At 32.2% G+C, this 7,204-nt stretch overlaps 1 long non-coding RNA gene across 2 annotated transcripts; it reads left to right on the plus strand.

Moving 5' to 3' along the window:
- Positions 1-1,742, plus strand: LOC113301270. Of its 2 annotated transcripts, none has more exons than XR_003336161.1 (4): positions 1-54; positions 171-294; positions 385-523; positions 793-1,094. It is a non-coding gene; the product is annotated as an uncharacterized LOC113301270 (long non-coding RNA). The 2 variants fall into 2 exon arrangements; XR_003336160.1 differs by lacking the exon at positions 793-1,094 and adding an exon at positions 1,345-1,742 and having other exon boundaries at positions 10-54.
- Positions 1,743-7,204: the final 5,462 nt, after the last annotated feature.

Raw genomic sequence — 7,204 nt, forward strand, 5'->3', positions numbered from 1 at the left:
AATAAATAAAAATTTCTTCGATTGATCTAAACACCAAATTAATTGCAGTTTCAGGTATATGGAAATAACATTACAACTCTAAATACAATTATTTCAGTTTCAGTATTATACTACAAGTGTTGATTAATATCTTTTGTGTGCTTAAAATATTGTGTTTTTGTCATTGATAGGCCATGCCAACAGATTTGAATTGCAAGATCCAGTTCTTGACTGTTTGAACTCGAGCATCCAGTGCATGTTGTCTTAGAGTATTAGCTTAACTGATACAAGGGTTCATGTTCGCCCAGAAGAGAGGTACAACTAAAAACTAATTGCTAGATTTTTCTTGCCTCTGGGTTGATTTGTTTTTCAAATTAATTGCTTCTAACTAAAAATGGAATGCAGGATGGTTGATGCTCATGCTGTGGAAGATGATGTAGATTTAGAGGGAAATCAAGTTTGACTTTGAGGATTCTATCTGTTTAATGTCATAAGCCAAATACAAGTTGGTTAACTTAATAGAAACACCAAACTGCTGTTTAAGGTAAGAAGAAATATCAGTACAACTCTAAATCCTATATTTTCAGTTTCAATAATGAAGTTGAGTTCTGGGCTTTCCTTAAACTAAATATATCTGTAGATTTTGAACTATGAAATTCATGCTAGGATTTTTTTTATCAAATGTTTGGATATTGTGGCATTTGATGTCCATTGATATTCAGTGAAAAAAGTCACAACATACAAACACGGAAACACCCACCACTACTAGACGTCTAGTCTGTTTATTTAGCATCTTATTTGGCTTCTCCGCAGGAACAGGATAGCTGAGGGAAAATGTACATGTGTGTCTTGTTAATCATCTAAAGCTGGGTCGTAACTGTCTCAGTGTTCTTAAACGGTGTTTCGACCTCCTAATGGTTGGAGAGGGTGAACTGCTTATTGCAGTCTAGTGTATTTCTTGTATGTAACCATCTAATTAAGCTATCACTCTAATTGAATTAAGCTTTAGTTATGTATCATATGTGCTAGCCACTTAAACTTGTTGTGAGGAACATATCAGAGACTACTTCAATAATGTACTTTACTTTTCAAGCTTCCAATTATCCCTTGATCAGGTTCTAATTAGACTCCAGTGGCGGCAATCTTGGCTACTTTTATAAATGGATGCAAATGCCAGGTGAAAATTGCTAAGTTCTTTGTTTGATTTTATGTTTAATGATTGTTATTAGTGATGGAGAAGTCCCACCGATGTACTTTTTGCTGCCATTATACCAGCTGTGATGGTAGCTGCTCTATATTTTTTTGACCACAGTATTGCTTCTCAAATAGCACAGCAGAAGGAATTCAATGGGTCTTCTATTGCAGGGGAAGATTTTTTGTTGATGTTCTGTTCATGGTACTTCTGGTGATGAAGAAATGGATGACATGATGGGTGCTGGTTGTGTATACTGTAGGCTTTTGGTTTGAGGTTATTGCACTGAATTGCTGAGAGCTTCGCACAGGTGGAATGGCTGAATAAGTTGCATCTAGAGACTCACAACAAGAGAAGATGATGGCGTGCTGAGCAGCTGAGGATTGTTGGTGCTGATTCTGCAGTATCTAGGATTGTTGGGTATCCTTCTACTTTTGCAGCCTAAACTTTGACAACAAAACCAGATCTAGAAAATACGGTATCAGGTCGCAACAGTATGAATCTTAGTGAGTTTCAGAAGAAGCATGATGTAGCCTTCAAAGCTTTAAGTATTTGGTAAGAAGAAGCATGATGTAGCCTTCGAACTTAAAGTATGTTAAAGAGCTTGTAATTTGTTTTTTTTTTAAAGAAATGAGATTGTACTTTTATTTAATTTTTGTAAAATGAGATTGTAATTTTCCTGATTAACAATTGATGTTGTAAATTGAATTTAATGATAATAAATTAAATTAATTTTGCATTTAGTTTGTTCTTATATTTTCTTTTTGTGTTAATTATGATTTCATTTTTTATTCAGCCGAGTCAAAATTGGTCGGAAGCCTTTAAAAGAACCGGAACATTCTGTGTAATGAGCAAATAATTTTAGACAAACTCAAAGGTTATAGCAACTAATTTAAGACAAGTTGAAAGTTTGTACCGACTAAAATCTTGTACATCCAATACCCTTGAGCAACTTATTATTAGTCAGTTAAGTTGCTCTAAACCTTTGTCAACGTAACATATTACTCGCTAAGATGGTTGAAATAAATTTAGAGCAACTCACTCTAGGATAATTGGAATAAACTGAAAGCAAGCATATTAATTAATCGCTGATGGTAGTTGAAACATTCTTAGAGCGAGTGCCTAGCTGCTCTAAACCTATAGAGATCCCACCTTTTGCAACTCAAGAGCGAGCGCCAAATTAAGTCGCTCTAAGGGTTAGTGCGACTTAATATGGGCTTTTGCAACCAAAACTGCCTGGTTGCTTAATCCAGTTTTTCTTGTAGTGAATATTTATTTAGTAGGCTAATTCGTTAAACTATAATCTAAAAAGTAAAGTAATTTTAAAGAAGCGTTTGGTGAATTCTAAATGGAAAAACATTGATTGTAGAAAACCTGAGAATGAACAAACAATAGGGTAAATTTTGTCATTGAAATTTTTTTATAGGCCACAAAATTATTAATTAAACTTAATGAAGCCAGAACGTTTGATTGTAGAGCTTTTAAAAGCTCAGCCTCACTTTCACTTTCCCTACTAATAGGGCCTACGCTTTTCCTGTTTACGTGGGACGTGGTCCTCTCAAACTTTCCCTAAATGGCAGATATCTCTACATTAAAAATAAATAAATCAAAACAGACATGGGAAAAGCAACTCATAGTAAAGAAAAAAATTCAGAGATAAAGAAGGTAATGAAAATGCAATTTAAATTCTTAATAGCTTTCTTCGGTGGGAATAAAAACTCTTAAGTGTTTCATCTTTTAGTTTTTCATTTCGTTTGGGAAACAACGAAACTTCCGGAAGAATATTTCATATAGGAATAAACTCCATATAAGAATAAAAATTAACAGTCCCGACTTGGACCAGCTATATTTAAGAATAAACTTCATATTGGAATAAGTCATAATTGTTTTTGGTTCCGTCTTAAGTTACCAACCTCCATATAAGAATAATTAACATCATCATATAAATATATAACACTTGTCATACATCAAATTTTAAGATGAAGAGATTCTTGTAACCATATTACAAGTACGTTTGCTTCAAAATGATTTTTTGAATTTTTGTGCACAACTTAATACGTATATCTTCATACTAATTTGATTTTAATTGTCAATTTTCAATGTGATAATTGTGATGTACGTGAATTGGTTTAATACAAATTTTGTACATGCATAAACATAAAAAAAAATCCTCATTTAAATAGTTTTTGTATATATTTTTTGTGTTTCCTATGCATATGCATGAATATTCCCAAATACACATATGAAAAAACTTCTTTTCGCCTGTTCAAATTAAACATCCATATAAGAATAACCTCCATATAAGATTATTTTTTTGTGATCCCTAGGATATTATTATATAGAGGTTTTATTGTATAAACAACGGAATAGTTATTCTCCAGTACTTCCTTTTGTTTCTTGCTCTATCTCCTCTAAAGAATTATCTCCCTTAAACTTGAGAAGTAAGCTTCTTAAAGCCCCCCACTTCAAACAACTTCTACTACTTAGGTATAAAAATCCCTTAGTTCTGTAATTTTTTGTTGTCTTTGCATTAGGTGTTGTTATCTCATTTTGGTTGTGTCTTATTTTATTTATTTTTTCCTGCGATGCTTGATGTTGAAGAATTCCTATAAACCAAGTAAATCAAACCCAAAACCTATATACTCTGAGCATGATAGATTACAGTAGAATTATTTGGTAGGTAATAGAAATTCGAAAGTATTCTATAATTTCGTTATGAATTTAGTTCTCTGATTGGAAAAATTAGGACGCATGTAGACGAGTTTCGACATGGGTATTCAACTTCAAGATGAATTTACATTGTCTTATCTTAAATATAGCCCACACATATATTAACCATAACCCAAAATGTTTAAGTTAAAATGAAAAATCATAAGTTAAAATGAAAAACCAATCAAGTTTTAATTTTATACTAATATGATTAAACTTAAATCTCCCTCTTACTTAAAATCAAAGTAAACCTTAACTTTTTTCTTAATCATACTTAAAATCAATTATCATTGTTATTTTAGTATTCTCACAAATTCAACAGTTATATATATACCCTAATCAGTATTTTCCCCGAAACAAAATAAACTCTAATTTTAGTTTTCTCTAAAATAATTCTTCTTAATCATGATTACAATAAAGTTGATCGCAATGTATATTGTTCTCTTAAAAATATCCACAATAATATCAATCGAAATGGAATTAACAAAGTTTTTTTTCCTTTTCCTATGACCATCTCCTAGAAATCCATAAACATAAAAAAAATCTCTAAGATGACGTTTTTTTGTTCTGAATCATGATTACACTATTGAGGGTATTGATTATTCTTCAAAAACATTAATTATGTCAAATATCTTACATAAATATTTGAAGTAGTTTTTTTTGCAAAAATAGTTTTAAGTGCGTGTTTTCTTGTCCTTATACCAGCAGGACCAAACTGTTGATCGACACACTATGGATGTAAAGTACTCCAGCTTTTGTCACAAAGTTCTTGAGCCTGGGATATTTGAAAGTGGTGCATTATGGGGTCTTATAAGTGTTATCTTTGGGGTTCTGTATCACCTCACCATGTACGAGAATTGTTAGAGCACTGCTCGGTCGAACTCGCAAACGTTGCTATCTCAATCTTGTTTGTCAAGTTTATTTTCCAAAACTATAAGTCTTGATATCTAGTCTACTTATAGCTAAGTCTCAGATTAGGATAAAATGTGTAGTTCAGATTTAGACTTCACGACGTTCATCGATTGAAGACGAAGAACTCTTAGAATATTTATTTACATAGAAATATCTTGTGGGCCCATGTAATAACTTTGGTTAATTAAGAATATTGCTAAATATTCTGGTTACCATTCTAGGTGATTAATTCCTATTAACTCTTCCTTGATGGACGGTCGAGATTGACTGCTAACACTAACCCTAGGAACCTTGGTCCTCCTTCTACCTATAAAAGGAACTCAATAGCCATTAGTATTGGTTCGAGAATTTTATCATTCATTACACAAAAGGTCAAGAAGGAGAAACCAAGATATTCCACTGTATTCTGTTATACGGGTGTGCTTGCAGACTTGGAGGATTTCTTGGATTCAATCAATGACTTCATCAGGTGTTATACTTTAACACAACTATGCGTATTATGATTATCATGTTGTTCGAAGATTCAACCATTATGTATATATAAATAAAAAATATATTTGGGATTTGGAGCCTGGTTTAGAACTCCATGATTTTCTATGATGTTGTATGCAATTGTTGTCTTTATAAAAATCCATAGTATGTCTGTTTGATTATTAATAATCATATTTATGTACGATTTATAAATATGAATATTTTGTCTTACTTGATTGATATTTAATTTTTTTATTGATTGAGAAAATATATCATGCGGTTTTTTTTTTTAAGTTTTAGATCCTGTTAATTATAATATGGGCTCACCTGTAATAGCTTGATATGTTTCTATGTTTATTGGATTTATAACATATAAGAAAGATTTGATGTGTTATTTCATCCGATTGAAAATGATATGATCTCGTATGATTTTTTTTTTGCTTGACGTGATATAACATGATGATGTGATTAGTTCATCAATAAAAGTCTGTTATGTTTGATTCATGCGTAAAGTACTCAAAACGTTTGTTTAATATGCGAAGTATGCGGCTACGGTTATGTGAAAATGAAACGTTAATGAAAAATAAAAGTTTATGTGTATGGGGGTTCACTATGATGTTTATGAAAGTTTATTGGGCTTGGTTTCATATTTCTTAACTATAACATAAACATGAAATGTATGTTGGGTTCTGTTTTGGATAAGCCCATAGGGTTTTAAAATCATCTTGGTTTGAAATTAAGACCATAATGTTCGACTTTTATTGTTTGACTGTTTGACATTGACTGTTTACTTTGACTGGCTGTTTGACTTCCGTCATTGACTTTGACTATTGACTTTCACATGTTGACTTTGACTAACTGTTTGACTTCCACTGTTGACTTTCACATGTTTGACTGTTGACTTTGACTTGACTTTTTTGATCTTGGTTTTTAATGTGATACAATATGAACATGTGTAGAACCTTATTGTACGATAATATGTTTAGATCATCAAAAATGTTTCAATTGTATACTCTTTAGCTATCACCATAGTGATACTAAAGTATTATGTTATATGAACATGTCATTGTAAGTCTACATCGTTTTTTGCAATCACATGAGAATAACTATCACCCACAAGAGATGTTTGTTCAAGTGTTTGTATATAAACATTAAGAAATTAACTATTTAGTCATATATATTAGAATGAAAAGCTACCCACAGGTTACTCTAATTCACATGTTTGAACTAATATTATGATTATATATGTAACTATGAAATGCATAATGTCCACAGATGTTTGTCTTTGCTTTCCTTATATATATGTGAATGATTTTATGACTTTATGACATGATTGTTGTTTTATTTAAGATTCTACCCACATGAGTTTCTTAACTTTTATGTGTGAGAGTTTGACTTTGTGTATCTTTGTCATGTTTTACAGCTTCTAGTTCTAAGTCTTTGCATTCGTATACTCTTTTATCCCATTCTTCGATGGCACCAACTTCTCAGAAAGGAAAGAGAATGTTGGTGCAAACATTAAAGAATCGCTTCCCAAACCTAAAAATGCTAAGGACTTTATGGAAATCGTAAAGGAATGCTTTAAGAGGGCGGATAAGTCTCTAGCTGGGAAGTTGATGGCTGATCTGACCACCATGAAGTATACCGGTGTACGATCAATGCACCATAATTGAAATGCGAAGCATTGCTGCTAAGCTCACAGAGATGAAATTAACTGTGGATGAGAATTTTCTTGTCCAATTCATTCTCAACTCGCTTCCGCCTCAGTATGCCCCTTTTCAAGTGCATTTCAACACTATTAAGGAAAAGTGGACTGCAAATGAACTGGGAAACATGCTGGTTCAAGAGGAATCTAGGCTAAACCAGCAAGGGCTTAATCAAGCACATTTCGTCAATCGAGGAGTGAATAATAAGCGCAAGCCTACAAAGGGAAATAAGAGA

This window comes from Papaver somniferum, chromosome 8, assembly GCF_003573695.1.
Source record: "Papaver somniferum cultivar HN1 chromosome 8, ASM357369v1, whole genome shotgun sequence".
In the NCBI taxonomy this organism is placed as follows: Eukaryota; Viridiplantae; Streptophyta; class Magnoliopsida; order Ranunculales; family Papaveraceae; genus Papaver; species Papaver somniferum.